The sequence below is a fragment of the Periplaneta americana genome, chromosome 2, assembly GCF_040183065.1.
Source record: "Periplaneta americana isolate PAMFEO1 chromosome 2, P.americana_PAMFEO1_priV1, whole genome shotgun sequence".
Classification (NCBI taxonomy): Eukaryota; Metazoa; Arthropoda; class Insecta; order Blattodea; family Blattidae; genus Periplaneta; species Periplaneta americana.
The window spans coordinates 73,040,520-73,061,832 of NC_091118.1; the positions used below are offsets into that span (position 1 = coordinate 73,040,520).

The window sequence follows — 21,313 nt, forward strand, 5'->3', positions numbered from 1 at the left end:
TCTCGCTTCTGGCAGCTCGTCTCCTTCTCACATTAAGCCTTGGTTGAGCAGCTTCTGGAATTGGTGAAATCTGTTTAACGATGCGACTAAAAGAGGGAGTCAGATGTGATGTGGTTGAGTGAGATTTTGACGTTGAAGTTGATGCTGAATCAAGATGTGGATTGAGTGGTTTCGAGCATGAAGGTGGTGTTATGAATCCAGAAGATGATTGTTTTGAGCTTGAGATTGGGGACAGCTGGGAAGAAGTGGACGGCTTGGCAGTACACAACGTTGTTACTGGCTTAGATGCTGAAGCTTCTTGTACTTCTGGAAGCTGACGTACGTCCTCTACAGCTGTCTCAGAATCTTCAGGCCCACAATTCCTAGACTCTTCAAAAAGCATGTCAGGGATATTAAGGCCTTGAGATGGCAAGTAGTCTAAATCGGTAAAAATGTTCGGGTTGAATGGATGGATGCCAGTACATTGAAACCCTTTCTTTACTAATCCATGCCGCATATCCGTGAAAATGCAACGTTGACCAGTTCTGAGACTTCATAGACCGTAATTTTGGAGAAAGGATTTCTGCGCATCCATTCAGCACAAGCTTCATTGTAGGCGTTCTTGAAAGGCTTCATAACCGTTCTATCTAATGGTTGAAGCCTGTGCGTCGTATGCGGAGGAAGACTCAACATGTGCACATTGCTGTTTTGAGCATACAGGATAACATTGAGCTCCTTATGGCAGCTATGACCGTCTAAAATTAAGAGCACAGGGTCTTCTCTGGTAGGATGGATACGTTTCACAAATTCCACAAACCACTTCATGAAACTGTCTGCAGTTATCCATCCCGACTCATGAGCTACAGAAAGACTACCAGATAGTGCATTTATCATCAGGCGGTTGTTCATACGTTGCCTAGGAAACACAAAAAGTGGGAGCAGGAACTGGTCCCCGGATGCGTTGACGCAGAGAAGCACAGTTATTGTACGTCCCCTCTCTCCAGACGTTAATTTGCCTACTTGTTTCTTACCTTTCACGGACAATACTTTTGTATCGTTTATGTGAACGCAGGATATTCCAGTCTCGTCCGCATTAAAAATTTTGCTTGCCGGAAAGTGGAATTGATTTTGCAGATCTCCCAACTTGTCGAAAAATCTTGAAACTTCAGGCCTGTTGAATCCAACCGCTCTTTGTGAGCTGGTAGATTCAGCTGTTCGCAGTGATAAATTAGGATGTCTTTTTAGAAAATTATAGTAGAAATCTTTCCCAGCACGCTTCTTTTCCTTATTGAATCGATGCGGGATTCTTAGAGTCTCAGCCAAGTCGAAAGCCAGTTTGAGAAACTCTTTCTTAGTCAGTGGCATCATGCGATTATCTAAATCTTTTATGTGCTTCACAAATTCCTCTTCATAATTTTCGGAAAAGGTAGGTTTAAAGCTACCCATATCTGCACAAACTTTTACATCACTCCTGATCTCACCTTCAGAACTCTGTCGCCTAGAGAACTTTTAGGGACAGAAAATGATACTGCGGCTTGCCTGATTGTCATTTTTCCACTCAGCACATTCTGAAAAGCCCCCTTCATGTTTTCTTCTCCCCATTTTCCGCGTTTCTTTTCCATTGTCGTGGACACTAATTATAGATTGGTAATCTGATAATCTGTAAAAGATAAAACATAAAGGGTCTTACGTGATTTATTTGAATTTAATTTATAATTTTAGTTTTAATAATGGTTGTTAATTTTGCTTCTTGTTTGTTTTAATTCATAGGCCCAATTATTCAATTGACAACAGTATGCGTTTTAAAAATTTTCCTGTACTAGAGATTTGTGTTTTAAACATTGTCCGATACTAGACGACACTTTCTGTCCGATACTACCCGATTTATACCGTCATTATATTGACACTCAAAGTTAAACTATATAATAATTTTTCATTGTAAGTAATACACAAATGTATTATTTAAGAGTAACTCTACACTGCATTTAAGACATATTGTATCAATACTTACAGTGCGAGAAAGATAGACCACCAAATTTAAGTCGATGCACAGAAACTAAACCACACAAACACAAAATGGCATCTGCGAAGTGTACTCGTCGAGCGAATGCTTCCAACTGAAAGCAGTGTTTAGAGATCGCATAGAGAAACGTAACCATGCAAATCTGGTGTTACCATCTGATGGCTTATGGAAGAAACATCACTGTCCGATATTAGCCGACGTCCGCTACTAACCGACTCTCCCCTATGTAACTTATTTAGAGAATCCGAAAGTTCATTGTCGCCCCACATCAGCCCGTTGTCGGTTCCTATCCTGAGCAAGATTAATCCAGTCTCTACCATCATATCCCATCTTCCTCAAATCCATTTTAATATTATCCTCCCATCTACGTCTACGTCTCGCCTACCCAAAGGTCTTTTTCCTTCCGGCCTACCAAGTAACACATTTCTGGATTCACCCATATGTGCCAGATGCCCTCTCCACCTCAACCGTCTAGCTTTAATGTTCCTAATTATGTCAGGTGAAGAATACAAAGCGTGCAGTTCTGTGTTGTGTAACTTTCTCCATTCACCTGCAATTTCATCCCTCTTGGCCCCAAATATTTTCCTAGAAACTTATTCTCAGACACCCTTAATCTCTGTTCCTCTCTCAAAGTGAGAGTCAAGTTTCACAACCGTACAGAACAATCGGCAATATAACTGTTTTATAAATTCTAACTTTCAGATTTTTTGACATCAGACTAGATGAAAAAGCTTCTCAACCGAATAATAACAGGCATTTCTCATATTTATTCGGCGTTTAATTTTCTCCCGAGTGTCATTTATATTTGGTACTGTTGCTCCAAGGTATTTGAATTTTTCCACCTTTTCGAAGGAAAATCTCCAATTTTTATGTTTCCATTTCGTACAATATTCTGGTCACGAGACATAATCATATATTTTGTCTTTTCGGGATTTACTTCCAAACCTATCGCTTTGCTTCCTTCAAGTAAAATTTCCGTGTCTTCCGTAATCGTTTCTGGATTGATTTTCTCCTAATATATTCATGTCATTCGCATAGACAAGAAGCTGATGTAACCCGGTGGTCCTCCACCTTGGGCGTTGAGTGAAGGACTAACAACCCGTTACCGTAAAAAAAACTTGTTACGAATCCATACAAATATTGGACAACCCTACTTGAAACAAAGCGATTTCTCTAAGACCTTCCTTCTTTAAGAGTTCTATAAACAGATCATAGATTTCATAATTGTACTTCATTACAGAACGTTAAGAATTTGTTGTTTTGTTTAAAATATGTTAAAAATGCAGTTTAAACTTTAAATTAGTAATACATATCTTTGTACGAGATTTTATGTTATTCAGGCAGTTGCCTACAAACATAATTTATTATACAATTATATATATAGATTTTATGGTAAAACAGTCTAGCCAGACATCATAAAATAGACTATTGCTCACAAAATCCGAGCACGTTCAGAAATGGATTGCTCGTTATTGTTTTCTCGGAAACTTTTCATCATTTAATGGACACAGCACATTTACTTTTAGACGTTATAAAACTTATGTATGAAGTTCAGTGCCACAAATATAAGAGTCATACTGATTTATAAGTACACTTTAATTTTGCTTCGTCTATAAAGATATTACAGCTGAAATATAATTTATTTATTGGAGTTGAACTGTTTCTAAATTAACTGTAATTTGTTCAGTTCAGACAACACTTTACGAAGAATATGCAAGAAATTATTACTGTTAGGCATCTTTTGTGAAATGTCTTTGTTGACGTTATATACAGTGTGTTTTATAATTATAGATACAAATGGCAGAGACGACTAGAGAATAATGAAACAAGAGCGAATTACTTTTGATCCAGAAGAATTTTCAATTATTTTTTACGCAAGATAAGTCTGTTTAAACTAAATGTATTTTCGTACCAAATCGATTAGAAATACATAGCCTACTTTTCAATTATACACTGGCATTTTTTTCTATTCAATATTTATCTTTATGTAATTGTGACATACGCTTTCTACAAATACTTTTGAGCACTACTGTGTATGACAATTTCAAAACTATTTTTTTTTTAATTTTATTGTAACAAAATTAACGTCAAAAATATTGAGTTATAAAGTCACAACGTCACTACAATAATTATCATTATCTTCGTGTGGGTTATTAGTAGAGCCCGAATTTTACGTAATATAAAAATGAGAAATATGTATATAAATATATAGCTAAAAATGGCAAAATATGTAGGTAAAGTATGTAATAAAAGTAACTTAAAATCTAAGCTTTAATAGATGTGCTTTTTCACACTAATAAGAAAATAGAACTGAAAAAAATTACAGCTGCACATGTGAATTCGACCTCATTTAATTATTATTTGGAGGAGCAGTTAATAATTAAATACAATTTTTCCATAATTTCTGCGGTCATTGATTGCCTTCTGTCTGTTAGAATATTCTTATAAATGAAGAACGACCTCTCAGCTTCACCGGAAGTAACTGGCGCGTATTTCAGATGAGGAATGATACTCTGAACATTGTTCTCAGGGAGCTCCACACACACACACTCGAGTATTTTGCATACAGTGGGAAAAGTTGTGTATCCTGGGTTCTTTTTCAATATATCATTAAATTTTACTTAAACACATTCACCGATTTCTCCCTTCACAACATTCAGTTTATTAGTTGCATTTTCCACTATCGACATAGATTCATGGAGGTCCAATCCAGAAGTTCCCAGCTTTTTAATGGTGTTCGAAATCCAACTAAAGTGACTTGTGATGTATGCTATCGATGAGCTACCGTCGAATCTTCAAAGACACACATGCACTCATGCACAGACGATGCACTTTCAGAAGAAAATGTTTCCACCACCGACTTCAATGCCTTGAAATGTTCGTTATAGAAGTTCCCAGTTTCTGTCCACGTTCCCCTCTAGTAATCACAGCCTGTGGGGGTAAAGGTACATCCGGTAACAGTTTCATGTAGCTCTGCATGCGACAGGAAGATTTACTGAACACTTTTCTTGTTACTAATATTAAACCATTCACTTCAGGAAATTTACCTCTTACGGTCTCAGCCACTCGGTGTAGTTCATGTGCCAAACACGTGAAATGAACCATATTGGAGTAAAACACAAAGCACCTGCAGCTTTAGCATAGGCCTATATGATGCAGCATCTGCGTAGAGCACCAGCACCTTTTCTTCGTTAATCCCTAATTCCTTAAGTCCGTTGTTGATGAATCGAGAAACTGTAGCATGATTTGTCTGTTCTAGTGGTTTGCAGTAAATTAAATAAGGCTTGGACGGAGTCTAGGAATCTAATTTATCTGCGACGAGATTTGCGATAAAACGATTCAAGACATTGTTGTCTTGCCAACGGAACCCATACGTAGGAATCACCAAGTTCAGCTCTAATCATTTCCATTGTATCAGTGTAACAGGAGTTCAAATAATTTTTCCGGAGTGTTGATTCTTCCGACATACTTAAGTTGTTACAGTATTTGCATAGGGATGCTCGAAACTTTGGCACTCCAAGTTTATACCTTGGTATGTTTGCATTGATCTATATTAAATTCACTGGTAGAAGACGAAGAAGATTTCAGCAACTTTTGTGTAAGAAGAACTTGTTTTTCGACGGAGCACGTTTCTTATTTCTCGCATAAAATTCAGTTTTTAAATACTATTTTAATTGTGACCTCATGGAGCACCCAATGCGTTTGTCACACACTTTGAAAAGTTTGATTTTACCATCACTAGTAAAGGTAGCGTCAATTGAAATCCAATCTTTGAACCTGGATGCGACTGGCGCCATAGCAATAAGCTAGCTAGCTGTATCCCTGACGTCAGAATAAGCTTCTCAAGAAAACTTAAAGAACTACTGTACTACAGGGTAATTTTCACTCTGCCCTTCACCGCGCTAGCAGAACAATGACCACCCTTCGCATTACTATTTGTTCCTACTTTACCGTTACCGTAGTTTCCCCTAACTATGGTCCACATTTGTCACATTTTTCTTTGTATATTTAGTACTATTCATCCAGATTAAGTGAAATTTTGGCTTCGAACTCTTGTAAGTTTATATTAAATAAATATTGGCATATGTGTTTGGAATTATTTAATTACAAGTGTTAAAAAATAATAAGCATTGGTACATAGTTGTATTCTGAGTTGCCCAACTATGGTCCACTCATATATTCATGCTTGAAAGCATGAATGGACTATAGCTGGAGCTGTAATTATTCATAAATCAATACATTGAGTTTCTAATTTAAGGGTAGAAACAAAATCTAGCACAGAAATATTAAAAATAAATGAAAAGTACATGGATTCTTTTTATTAGTACACATTACACATAAACAAGTGAAATCTGAAAGTCATTTTTCTGCAATAATGAACAACTACACTCACCGGCAAAAAAACCGGGCCACCTAAAGTTTCTCAATTTTTTTATGAGGCGAGAATCAGAAAATCCTTTATGAAATGAAGAAAACATTGCTTCCAAGAAAAAAAAAACTTACAAATTGTATCAATTTTCTTCCAAATGTTCAACTGATTTTGTGGCCACCCAGATGTTGGTAATAACGGGTATTGCCTCCCCGTGACTGTATGACTGTTACCATTCGCCGGTTCAACCCTTAGATCGGATTCTGGATGTCAGTCTGGTCGATTCTATTCCATTCTTTACTTTGAACATTTCGGAGCTGCTGTAAGTTGCTGTGAGGAGTTAGACGACTTGTAACTCGCTTCCCTAGCATTTCCCACACATGTTCAACAGGGTTTATGTCAGAACTTCTTGCTGGCCATGTTATCCTATTCAATCCAACGTTGTGAAGGAACTCATCCACGATTCTTGTAGCATGAGGGCAAGCATTGTCATGCATTAACAGGAACTTCCCACCAATAAGTGGGGCATATGATACCACATGTTAAATTAGACCTTCGATGTATCTTGGAACAGTCAAAGCACCTCCATTAATGAACACAAGTTCTGTGTGAGCTTCATACGAAATGCTACCCCATACCATTACTGATCCACCTTGGAAACTGACACGTGAACTGAAGTTACATGAAAAAAAAAAAAAAACGTTCTCCTTCTCTTCTCCACACTCTTTCACGTCCATCTGTAAACTAAATCTCGATTCATCTGTGAAGAGCACTCGCCGCCACTCCCCCAGGTTCCAATTAGCATGATTGTGAGCAAAACGTAATCGTTCAACTTGATGTTGCTGGAGCAATTCTGGGCCTTTAGCTGGTCTTCTGGAATCAGCCCACATTCATCCAGACGTCCTCTTACAGTTCTTTCACTCACATTAACTTGTCTTATTTTCTGGAAGGCTCTTCTGGTCTCAATAGCTGTGGAATGGCGATTTCTTAATGTGTTTAGGACAATAAAATGGTCTTCACGAGCCGAAGTTACTCGTTTTCTCCCTGAACCGAGTCTCCTGGAATAATCTTCTGTCTCTCTAAAGCGATGGTACACTCGTTGTACCGTCGATCGAGGAATCCCAAGAACTGCAGCCACATAACGCTGACTATTCCCACCTTCTTTCTATACAACTACTTTTGCTGAATCGGTAGGACTTAGTACAGTATTGGAGTACAATGAAGTACTCCAATACTGCCTCAAAAGAGCTTACCGGTCTGTAGACATCTTCAGCTTAGCTCGAAATGAGTCCGAGAAGTTTACACACAATATTACAAGAAGAACGAATCTTCTTTTCAGATCATTGTTGGTTATTACGTATTCAATATTACATTGTTACGTATCACAAAATAAATGAATAACTAAATGAACCTCAGCAAACCTACAATTATTTAAAAAATCCTACAATTTTCAAAACTTTTGAAGAAAATGTAGTCGGCCCGGTTTTTTTCGCATGTGAGTGTATATTAAAGAACAAAAGTACGATATCAAAATTAACTAACACATTCTTAGCAAAATATTATGCAAATAAATTCACTGACAATGTTTATTTATCGTACTGAGAACTGCATTCATTAGGCTTATTTCGATCCTTTGAATCTCCTCTTCTCTTGTAAATCTGAAATTGAAAATAGATCTCTCTTTTTCGAGACGCATTTGGGGTCTTCAGTTTGTTTTATTATGTTTTCCTTTCTGTAGAATAAAATGTCTTCCATTTCTCGCCACCTCAGTAATTCCTGCTTCTTACTATAGGCTACATGAAACAACAGCTCCATTGTTCTTCACTTCCAAAACTTTCCCTGGCCACAATTCTTTCTCATAAGTAACTACTATATAACTATGTGCCTTTAGCATTAATTTAACAGATTTCGTCTTCTTTTCCACATCAGACTCACTGTCTGTAAATATGGAGAGAACACCGGAAACATCATAATTTGTATCCAATTCAATTTCATCGCTCTCAAAGTCACTTACAGGGACTGATGTCTTCCTTCTACCCTGAAGTTTTCGTTTTACCGGACAATCATTCGTGCTAGTACCATTGATGCTGGAACAGCCTGTTTCTTTGTTTACTTGATTATAATGTTAAATGATGTTTTAGGATATACTGAGATACCGTATTTGCAGAAGTAAATAATCACTTTGATCACATTTTATTGAAACAAATATTTCAAAATGAAATACAACTATGGTCCACGAAAAATTGTGGTACATAGTTGAGGACTGACTTCTAGCCTTGAGGTTAAACATTTTTCACGCAGAGTCCTTAACCTCTGCCAGTGTAATTATTACGTGAAAGTAAACACTATATAGCCAGGTTTAATTGTACAAAGAATCATATATCTATAACGTACCAGTTCTACAGAGGAGAGATTAATAAAACAGATAATCACAAACTGAATGATTTCGTGTCTTCACACATTCAATAGAATGATGCACACTGACCTTGTTATACATTCATATCATTGCCATGTGTAATGGTAGATAGAAGCATCTATGGGGAACGTAATTCCATCACATTGGCGCCTTAAATGGCAAACACCGAACTCTTGGGGGACTAAGTAGTACATAATGCGTTTTGGACCATAATTGGGTGCCTGGACCATAGTTATGGGAAATTACGGTACTACTTAAGGGATACACAAACTGTTAGCATGGGAAAGGGATGTCAATTTTTTGACAGGATACATTATTATCTTCGGTTATTAAATTATTTTTATGCACTAGAGACAAAGGGACAAGCTTTATAAACAATTTTCGGACTTATAATTTTTAATTAAGAGGGAAAAATTGATGAAAAAATGTGTATTCTTGCACTATATGCAGTATTCTTCTGAATATGTAAAATATGCTATTTATATCTAAATATTTATTTATTTCCATTTTTATTGCTGTTATTTATACTCGTTTGAACAACTCTGGTCATATCGCGAGTTAATCTTTTGGGTGTATGTACTATTGTTGATTCTATTGTGAACTAGGTGGCGTCTGTAGATGTATTTTATTTCAAACGTGTCTCAGTGAAACTTACAGCAGAGTCCGTATAGGCCATTTTCTATCTGATGCTTTCCCAATTCATTGTGGGCTAAAGCAAAGAGATGCACTATCACCTATACATTTTAACTTTGCTCTAGAATATGCTATTAGGAAAATTCAGGATAACATACAGGGTTTGGAATTGAACGGGTTACATCACCTTCTTGTCTATGCGGATGACGTGAATACAGTTAGGAGAAAATTCACGAACGATTAGGGAAAACACGGAAATTTTACTTGAAGCAAGTAAAGCGGTAGGTTTGGAAGTGAACCCCGAAAAGACAAAGTATATTATTATGTCTCGTGACCAGAATATTATTCGAAATGGGAATAAATTGGAGATTTATTATTCGAAGAGGTGGAAAAATTCAAATATCTTGGAGCAACAGTAACAAATATAAATGACACTCGGGAGGAAATTAAACACAGAATAAATATGGGAAATGCCCGTTATTATTCGGTTGAGAAGCTTTTGTCATCTAGCCTGCTGTCAAAAAATCTGAAAGTTAGAATTTATAAAACAGTTACATTACCGGTTCTCCTGTATGGTTGTGAAACTTGGACTCTCACTTTGAGAGGACAGAGATTAAGGATGTTTGAGAATAAGGTTCTTAGGAAAATATTTGGGGTTAATAGGGATGAAGTTACAGGAGAATGGAGAAAGTTACACAACACAGAACTGCACGCATTGTATTCTTCACCTGACATAATTAAGAACATTAAATCCAGACGTTTGAGATGGGCACATATGGGCGAATCGAGAAATGGATATAGAGTGTTAGTCGGGAGGCTGGAGGGAAAAAAACCTTTTGGGAGACCGAGACGTAGATGGTAGGATAATATTAAAATTGATTTGAAGGAGGTGGAATGTGATGATAGAGACTGGATTAATCTTGCACAGAATAGGGACCGATGGCGGGTTATGTGAGGGCGGCAATGAACCGTCGGGTTCCTTAAAAGCAATAAGTAAGTAAGTAAGGAAGTAAGTATGATTTTTGGTGATGAATAAAGTCGGTTATATTCAGGGATGTTGTGGCCCGAAATTCCTGGCATTTGCCTTACGGTTGAGGGAAAACCCTGAAAAATCTCAACCAGGAAATTTAATCGGGGCCCTCTGCGTAAGGGACAGCATACTGACCCCTACACCAGAGAGGTGGCCTAAATATTTGTTATGCACTAAAATATGTAAGCATATATGTAACTTAAAACATCTGAATAATGATTCCTTTGGTGTGATTGACCGACATTTCAGCTTTTCTTAAGCTAAATATATAAGAACAGAATATGTAGCCTAATTACATAAAATACAGACTCTAGTTATTAATTTAACTTTTATACGTAATTGTTTACTTCTGCTACAACAAACCATCACTATATCTGCTACACACTGAATATGATTGAGATTCAGCAGGCGGTTACCGCGGATATGTCTTAATCAGCAAGCAAACAAATGAAGCGCGGATTCTCTGCGGGGGTCACGCATTTGAAAGTATGCCAGCAATAGAAGGGGCGGGGGCGGGGCTCCACTGATGTTCCTCAACGGGTGGGCCGCGGCCCGCCCAAGGCTCATCAATTGACCCCTCGCGTATGCAAGTCAATTCACTTCAATCATTTCTTTCTCGATTATCTATCCCATTTGCGTAGTTAGTTCCCATAGAAAAGGATGTGGTTTTTCCTTCGAATTTTTAAGCAACTATTACGTTGATGCATAAATTTGTAGCGTTTTTATTCGTCAAACTATAACCTATTTCCTAACGCAGTGTTCGTGGCTAACGAGAAAGATAGGCTTCGGCGCGAATCGGTGTCACGTGGTTATCGTGGTCTAGTCACGGTCATCTGACAATCGCCTAATATAAATAGGCTATATGTTCAAAGTTCTTAAAAAATAAAAGGAATTGCTATATTAAACTGATGTTAAACGTGCATTTATACAAGGTGATTCACTAGGATTTACCGTCCTTTACGGATCTTATTTCCGAAGACATTCTGAGCAAAAAGTGGTGAACGCGTGATCTTGGTCAGCGTGCAGTCGGCAGCCAGCGCGAGCGCTACGGAAATCAAAGATAGTCGTATGCCAGTCTTACGATGGTGACTAATAATTGCGAGCGAGAGCTCTTTTATGCCCGCTGCGCGCGCGCGGAACTCTTTTACCTGTAAACATTGCTAAAGGATGTACAGATCTTAGAACACAGCGCATCATGACGGAACGGAAGCGCTTAAAGCTTTCAAGGAAGAGTGGAAGATACAATATTTATGCTTCGAACATGGTGATGAAGTCCAGTGTTTGTTGTGTAAAAAAAATATCATTTGCAAAAAAAGCAACATAAAACGGCATTATGAGACGCAACATGAAAAAAATATAGGCATTATTCAGGAGAAGAGAGAAATAAATTCGTTTCGGAATTGACATCGAAGGTAAATTAATTTACATTTAGGTCAGTAGATTGTATCTAGATTCCTTTTATTTCTTTATTTTAAATGTATTGTTGATGTTTTATTTGTTGCTTGTTTCTGGATATTTACTTTTATTAGACTACGTGTTTCTTTAATTTAGAAATAATATTTTATCTTTGATTGTACTTTAACTTATACTGTGACTAAGCTCAAAATGCTAATTCACTTTTATTCCAATAACTATTTTCAGGATTTTGAGCAAATATGAACTAAACATTTCGAAAACTTTGATGCAAGGAGCTTTTTTTAGTAACGTCAATATAAAATATACTTAAAAATATAATTTCAAAACTGTTAGACCTAATTGCACCAAATTTTGTGCAGATATTATTATAGATCTGTTTATATAGTTTAAATTTCACAAATTTTTGGCTGAAAATTATGGAAGTTTTAAAAGTCATGCATATCCCCTTAAATGATTGACCCCAAAAATTACGATGGCTCTCAATATTTTAATTTAAACAATTTGTTTTTTCGTGTTACGTGCATCTCACAAATCACTGTAAGAAAACTCATGACATAATGACGACTGGAGAGTAAGGACTACATTTTCACAATCACACAATCAGTATACTCTATTTCAATTAAAATTGCCATTATTATTTGTTGAACAAATACTCAAAAATATTTAGAGATCATACACGTCGAGCAGGTAGACCCTATTAGTTTCTCCTAACCAATGAAGTGAAGTATTTACATAATAAATAATGGCTTTTAACAATAAAATGGTTACATACAATTAACTTATCCTATTTCTCTTTTCGTTCCTAAAAAACCTTTCCCTTTGCGATTTGTTTATATATGTATATGTATATTAAATAACTTAGTAATTAACCCTATTACATAGCCAGAAATTTAGTAACGCAAGTTATTGTAATAATTGCTGCCTTTATTCGCTGCATGTGCATGTACTGTACATCCCTGTTGTTTACGTTATGGCGCTCGTAGAGGAAGCGCTATGGGCTCGTGATCGAGGTCGAGCTCTTCTACCATGATTGGGAGCTAATATCATCTCATCCCTGCCGTATGCAGTTACGTAGAGCGACGAGTGCCGTTCACATGTGTGCGGACAAGTGTACTCAAGCATACGGTGACATTTTTAAAAAATGTGTTGTAAACTCTCCAAGACTGTTAATTAGGACGCAAAATTGAACTGCAAATAATTAAGTCGGTGGAACTGGTGTGATTTGTAATAATTGTTGTGATAAGTGCGTAAGAATAATGTAATTTTCCAGTTAAAATAGAAAAAGATGTCTGTACGAAGCAACTAAGGAGTTCACAGCACATTTTTAGCTTCATAATACTTGCCTATTAAAGAAATGATACTTCTGAATGGTTCATTCTCTGTTTGTATTATTCTTTCACCTTCAAACTAAAGAAAATAGTAATATACGTTACAAGAGCGGTATGTTGACGTTTTCATGGTCGAGGAAAAGATTGAACAAGCGAAACGTAGTTGAGCTTTTTTAATTTCCGAGAACATGAAAACAAACATATCGCTCGTGTATCGTACATTATTTTGTGCGAAGATCGTTTATTACATACCTGAAAGACGAATTTCTAATTAGTTGCAATGAAATCTCCATGTTAGTTTCTGTTTAATGACGGCAACTTCGGAACACCAAAATATCTTTCTTCAACATTGTTGCTATAAAATGTTTTCTGTGTTTACTATACTCCAGGAGGCCGTGATATACGTCTGTCTTCCCCCCCCCCCGGTCTATAAATGCGAACTTAAAACAAACGGTAAGGTTATGTAATGATTTATTTTTCATTTTAATATTTTAACAATATTATTTATATAACATATTGCAGTAATAACATCGGCATCAGGATTCTTGTTGATTTTTTCACGGCTTCCTTAATGTTACTTGTATCAGGAATGCAATAAGTTTCGTGGAGTAGTAGATTTTACTTAATTTTTGCAAATATTTAGGTGAAATTGCAGTGATAAGTTTCCAATTTATAATTATTACTATGTTAAACGTCTCTAAAAATAATATGTTAAAAGCCTAAAGCAGTAAAATGAATGTCGCGCTTAAGCGGTAAGAAGAGGGAAATTGTTGTGTGTGTTACGTTGGGAATACTGAATGTGGTATTTCACACTTACCGCGTATTGGTTCTGTGCGGAAAACAAGCAAATACGCACGATCTCGCAGAAACGTATTTTACAAAAACTTTAAATTTGTGTAACTCTGAAAATATTGAGAATAGGAACTATGTTTATATGACATTTTTTTGCTCAAAATGTCTTCAGAAATAAGCTCCGTGAAGGACGGTAAATTCTCGTGAATCACCCGGTATGTTCGAAGTTCTAAAAAATAAAATAAATTACTGTATTGAACTTATGTTAAACGTGCATTTATATATAGACTTGTTCAGTGTTGATCATGTTATGACTAAAGGCGGCTTCACAATTGCCCGGGAACGGCAACTAGAATGAGAACGGAAAGCCGAGAAACGAGAACGGGAATACTAATATTTACAACTGAACGGAAAGACGAAGCGTCTGCTTTATTCTATTGTTTCAAGATGGACGACGACGAATTAGTCACATATTTTGGACTTACTTTGTTATGTTATAGTCGTTGACAGCACTAAAAGAAGGTGAATACTATTCACTATAGCAATGTCTTACACATGTTTAATACATATGAAAGTGGGAAATGAGAACTTCATTGCAGTGCATTTCTTAGTACATAAGGTCATGTGCTAGTATGTATTTTATACGAATGAGGATAATAGATAATATCAACGTATACAGTAGTAGTAAATAAAAAACCGGACCGACCCTTGTAGCTGATTTCAGAGCCTTGTTCACTCAGAGGACGATAGACTGGTAACTATGACTATTGTGGTTCGAATCCTGCCTGGGAAGGAAACTTTTTTTTGTTCCTTATTCAAATTTATTCCCAATCCTTTTCGATTGCAGCGATATTTTACTACTTAATTAGCTTATTATTCCCAGAACATGAATTTTTGCAGCAATCGACAGTGACGAAGCTTGAGTTGTTGAGGGTACTAGGAACAATAGACTGTGCCGGTACTATTTCGCATTGTCTGTAATGAGGCGATAGTAATCATCCTAGTGGTTAGCAGCTATCTATGGATGCATATTCCCTACATATTGAACTTCGTGACTGTATATACAGGGACATCATTTTATTTTTACTTCAATTTTTATTGTACCTGAGTTTTTGAATGTACTTCACTCCCACCCCTTCTACTAATGAAGTTGAACCGTCCTCCACACAGATCCAAGACCGCATATACAGTAATAGTAGCCTTACAGTACGTTCCAAAAATATGTTCGCGTTTTCCAATGACGAAAGAGATTTCAATATTGCATCATTTTCGCACAGGTACTGTCGTCCATTTGCCTACGTCGCATTCCGGTTTTCCCCACCAGCTTCTATTCGCCTCTCTGTAAAGGCTAGTGGCTGGGCTGTCTCAGCTCTTTTCTGAAAACATTAATTTCTGTTAGGAATTGGACGTTTACGTAATGTTATACAACTGTTTAAAATAACTTAAATAAAAGGGCCTCGTTAAGTAATTAACTGTCACGTAATTTCCCTCCTTTCTACGATCCTGCGACATAATCACTTGGACGGACAGTAGATAGCATGTCTGAGTAATTTTATCTTTTCGGATCGAACATAAGTGAAGATTGAATTTACAGTACGTAAGGTACTCTTTTACAGAGTAGGTACAGAATTATTTCAACATGAGTTACTAGTACGAAGGACGAAACTGGTAATTGGAATTACACACATTAGAACTGAAGCCTGTATCGAAACGAATGGCCACCATTTTCAAAAATGTGTTTAAATATCCATATTATGATTGTTTTTCAATTTAACTTCATTCTCTATAATGTACGGTAATATGCTGTAGACAGTATAATATACACTGCATAATGAATACGTCCGCATGGACAGCTCAGTTCGTGAGCAAAAACATTAATTGTTAATACTGTACTGTATTTTGATTAAACAAAAACCTAATGAAAATTATCAAACTCAAAAGCGTGATATTTCCTAGTTTACGTAAATGGATGAACTACTTTTCTTCCCTCCTATAACTAGTAGAGTGATTTGTTTGTATATTACGCCACCGAACTCCAGTCGTGGAAGGGGATAGCAACCGTTGATCCAAAGGTATAGCCAGGTTAATATCAGAAATGTTAGTAAAAATAAAATGATGTCCCTGTACTAGATTGTGGTAGAGATATGGACAGGGAGCTTGAACTCGGCTGACCTGTATTTACGTCTGTGCAGAGTACTGCCTGCTGAACACGTTGCCACGTCTCTCACGCCAGAATATTAACAAATTTAATCATACATTTTTATTTAATTTTACGAAAACGTAATAGAACACACAAATATTTATTTAAACTAATATTAACTCTTTGCTAGATGTATCTACTGCTGTAATTGTTTGCATAATTTTAGTAACGATATAAAAAAAGAAATATTTTTTCCTGGGAAAACTATCGGGTTTTCACCCTATGTTGTATGGACATTTTTTGATCCTGTAGACCGACCCCGACGACTGTTAAAAGGACGGCACTTATACCCATTACACCCTGTATACATTTTCTGTCGTAGACAAACAGAATAACGAAAATCACTTCTGGAGATAAGTATTTCGGTAAAAATTTTGAAATAGATTCTGTGCGGAATCATAATACTATCTTCTTTTACTTCGTATAATCAGAAGAAAAATGTGATGTTATTGTGTAGTAGTCCTATTTATAAACCTAGTTTAAATAAACATAACATCGGTACCGTATGTAATTTTTGAGACACCATTGGAGATTGCCGAGATTCTAAGCCAGAACTCTGGTGTGGAAAAAGAACCATGAAAGCAATTCCTTAATTCCTGTAAGCATAAGTATGCAATTATTTACAGACATGTAACAGGACACAGTCCAGCCCAGACGGACGTGTTTTGTCTTCAATTATCTGCCCGCACTTCTTGCCTAACAACTTTCTACCTAGCAACGATGTGATGTCACATACCTTTAATAACAGACTAAGACCATGTCGTTATTCTATTTGCCTATAATCATGCCAATGGTAGGGAGGAGTAGATGATTGGGTCGCAATGAAAGTAATTTTGTTATCATGGAAACGTGTCAACGATTATATCCGAAGTGTGTCTAAATCACATAATATATAACAAAGTCGACGCTGCGGTTTGTCTTTTAGTTCCTGACTGTAATAAAGTTTGTATTTACAGTATATCGCCTATTTCTTTTTCGAGTTATTAACAATCCTTTTTCCATAGGACTGAAATAAACTAAATGTAATGAAAATAAGTAAGGAGAGCTGAAAGAATATTTTTAACCACAATGTAATTTTTAATTAGGGATAAAACGACCTGTATTTTTTTTTTTATTTTAACAGGTTATTTTACTTTGTCTTATCAACATCTTAGGTTATTTAGCGTCTGAATGAAATTAAGGTGATAATGCCAGTGAAATGAGTCCGGGGTCCAGCACCGAAAGTTACCCAGCATTTGCTCATATTGGGTTGAGGGAAAACACCGGAAAAAAATCTTAACCAGGTAACTTGCCCCGCCGGGATTCGAACCCGGGCCACCTGGTTTCGCGGCCAGACGCGCGACCGTTACTCCATAGGTGTGGACTACAAATGATATCAAAAATAACGAGAATAATATTGTAATATATATTATATATATATATACATATCTAAACAAACTACATTAATTAATAACTGACATAAAACTCCAAAAAGTATATGGGGTGTTTCCGAAGTGGTGTTACAAACTTTCAGGGATGTTGGCGAAGGGCACATGTATCAATTTGACATAAGGAACTTGGTCCGGAAATGAACTGAGTCGAAAGTTATAAGCAAAAATAGTTGTGTGGAAACGGAATTGTAATTTGGCACCACGTGCCCCCCTTCCCTTAACCTTTGGAACAGTCGTGGAAAGATGGTATGGGCCGGATGTCTCCTATGTGGGTACTTTCCCGATACAATCTGTGAGCTTGTCTGCTGTTCCCATTGGCTCATCCGTATTCGAAAATCAGGTCTGCTTATTCCGCTCTCGTGTACTCCTCGATTTCACTAGGACTGATCGACTGGACACTGCAACTTGTACACATACACTGCTGTCTACAGACGTGCATATCAGGACCGACCATGTCCGTTACACATTATGCTCTCTGCATTGCTTTAGTGTAGTTTCCTGTCCCCATCCCTCAGACAGCACACTGAATGGAATACTGTAGGTAGACAACGTAAACAACGTCGGATGAATACAGTGTGTGTAAGATGTACAGATAAATAGCCTACACATAAATAAGGTGTACAGGGGAATAAAATTATTTCATTTCCACAAAACTATTTTTGCTTATAACTTTCGACTAGGTCATTTCCGGACCAGGCGTCTTTATCTCAAATTGATACATGTGCCCTTCGCCATCATCCCTGAAAGTTTGTAATACCACCTCGGAAACACTCTGTATACTACACATTAAATGGGTCCAAGTTCAATCCATGCAAATTAACATATTTTATACATCTGCAGACCGGAGAGAGAGATTTAGAATTTCTATTGTAAAAAATTTTATGAAATCTTAAACCTTTATCAGGAATACGAAGACTGATTTTGCTTAAGAAGGATTCACAATCAATATCACCCTTAATTACTTTACAAAAAAATAAATAACCAAGATCTTGACGTCTGGCAAATAAACCACAGCAATTAAAAAAAAAAAAAAAAAATATATATATATATATATATATATATATATATATATATATATAAGAACACAAGGAAATAAATTTTCTTTGAATATTCTCCAATTTAGCCGAGTCAGTGGAAGTAATGGAGTTCCTACAACAGATGATGATGGTAATGATGATGATAATAATAATGATAATAATAATAATAATAATAATAATAATAACAATGACAATAATAATAGTTTTATACTCATAGTATTAATTTCCAATTGTACTTAAACAACTTTTGTTTAAAACAGTTTTTCATTTGACGCCTGAGAAGAAAAGTTATTTTGTATGAGCAAATAAGCCTAAGTCGGACATTCTGTATGTTTCAAAGACTCAATTTTTCATACTCGTAAGATTGGTTGAATTTAGGAAGAATTTTATAATTTACACATTGCATTGTTTATATTTAGTTTGAACTCTTATGTAATCTGCAAAATAGTCTGGATTACAAAATATATAAGCGCAACATCTAATTATAAAGTGGTTATTTCCCCCCCCCCCAAACTGCAGTAAACTATTTCATGACCAAAACGCAATATGTAAACACAAAACAGACATCGTAAACTTTGTGTACAATTTTCCGTTGACGCTTAAGTTTAAACTCTTCCCTCCCCCCCCCCCCAACATAGGTTTATGTCACTTATATCTCTTGTGCTCTAGACTTCTCAAACATTTTGTCCCTTCGTCACGTTTGAGCGCGAAGAAACTTGTTTGCGCGCTTTCCTCCGGCCATGCCAGAAGTCACGTGAACGACAAGAAAGGAACAGCGATTGAGAACCCTCGCAACTGTGGGGAAACGACTCACTGAGCTCGGCTTGGAATACCTGGTTGACATTAAGAACCAGGACTTATAAAATAATTTATACTACGCGTGGCACAGAAAGGAGACTAGAATAAATAATATTCTGACAACGTCCCAACACCATCTTTAATCTATCGTTACTTACTATGCTGATGTCCATAATCCAGTTGGACAGAACAAAATTATAATTAAGCCTTATTGGTTTTTTACCACTGTATAAACTTTCTACTCATTTCCCATTATATACAAAATTCACAGATACATTTTAAAACGCCTTTTCTTTTTAGTTAAATTTCATTATTCTAATACAGCGATGACCAAAGCGGGTGTCGTGATTACATCGTGTAATCACAGACATTCAAACGGGTACGAGGAATTTCCTGCACATTGCTGTGGTTTTCATTCACATATTGAAGGCAAGCAGTGGCGGTATCATGTCCCTCTACAAACTCTGTCTCTACAAGCAGTAAGAGGTGGTTTCGTAAAGAATGAGAAGGAGAACTTTTTTGATGTTCTGTCGGACAAAATGTAATATGTTTACTTTGCTCAACTGTTCAATTAGGAGTATATAGAAACATTAATTGCCACTCTGAATAATATATTATTATTATTATTATTATTATTATTATTATTATTATTATTATTATTATTATTATTATTACTGACCACTAAGTATGTGTTCCTATAATTCTTCAGTACGTGTATGAATATTGATATTGTTAGATCTTCTCCCTAGAAGAATAAAATTATTAGGTTTTATCTCAATTTTAATCTTCTTCATATTTAGATGAGGGAACTATTTATTAGCTGTTCATTTAATAATAATATTGTAGAAAAATTGATTCAGTGTTATGTGCTAATGAACTGTTAAACGCCAGGAACTGACAAGTCTTAAATCATAGCCAGGAAGAGAAAGATGAGATAAATAAATGTAATAGAAGAGAATTTCTCAAAAGAGTAATGATTAAAATAGCTTAAATAATTTGTCCTTAAGAAGTTTTTAATTTTGAAAAACTACGAATTTCTCGGCCAAGTATCGAGAGAAGAATTTAGAAATTTCCTGATTATATTCTAGAGGAAGGTTAAAAAAAGAAGCGGGATTGATCAAGATGTTAGTATAGGAACCATCACTGGTTGTAGTTTTCATGCCAAGTACCTTTCCTCCATCTCCTTACTTCAAAGGTTGTCTGTTACATGTAATCACTGCAGCTCGAGTTTTGGTCACCGCTGTTCTAATATCTCTTTCTTTATCTTCTTTTGTTACAGGTAAAGTTTCGTGCATGGTTTTCACGCGTGTGATATTACTTTAATGCGCATGCCCACATGAATACCTGCGTATCACTAATCTACTAGCAGCCATGTTGGACAACATTACAATGGAGTCAGATGACGAGGTGGATGTCAGCGGTCTCTGGAACGAAGGTAAGTTTCTCGAAAATATTGTGGCAGATCTGTATCTTTCCAAGAGTTCTCCATTCAGAACTGTGTGACTTTTACTTTTCTTCCGAATCACTTACAGCCGTATTATTTTATAAGGGTTTGGAAAAGTAATTTCCTAAATATCTATATATGTATTAAAACGTGATTTCCGATTGCACGTTTCGTAAATATTTAGAGAGCTGGCAATTTATCATGGCTAACACATAGAGCCTACCTCTTATTTCTTAATCATTCACAATGTGTTAATACATCGTGCGCTTTTGTTAACACTTACCACACGTCAGTTGTAAATTGACCAGTGTTGATTTCACGAACTATACTTGGTTCACCGCAATGCAATGCTCTGCACTCCGTAATCGCCTACGATGTCTTCTACTATACAGTACAACGACAGTGGCGATATCAGCGC

At 36.3% G+C, this 21,313-nt stretch overlaps 1 long non-coding RNA gene across 1 annotated transcript in view; it reads left to right on the forward strand.

Annotated features, from left to right (window-relative positions):
• The window catches only part of LOC138695281 (uncharacterized), an 833,114-nt gene extending 812,212 nt beyond the window's left edge, over nt 1-20,902 (forward strand). The window contains exon 3 of the long non-coding RNA XR_011331112.1: nt 20,731-20,902. This is a non-coding gene — a long non-coding RNA (uncharacterized lncRNA). The remainder of the gene's footprint in view (nt 1-20,730) is intronic.
• Nucleotides 20,903-21,313: the final 411 nt, after the last annotated feature.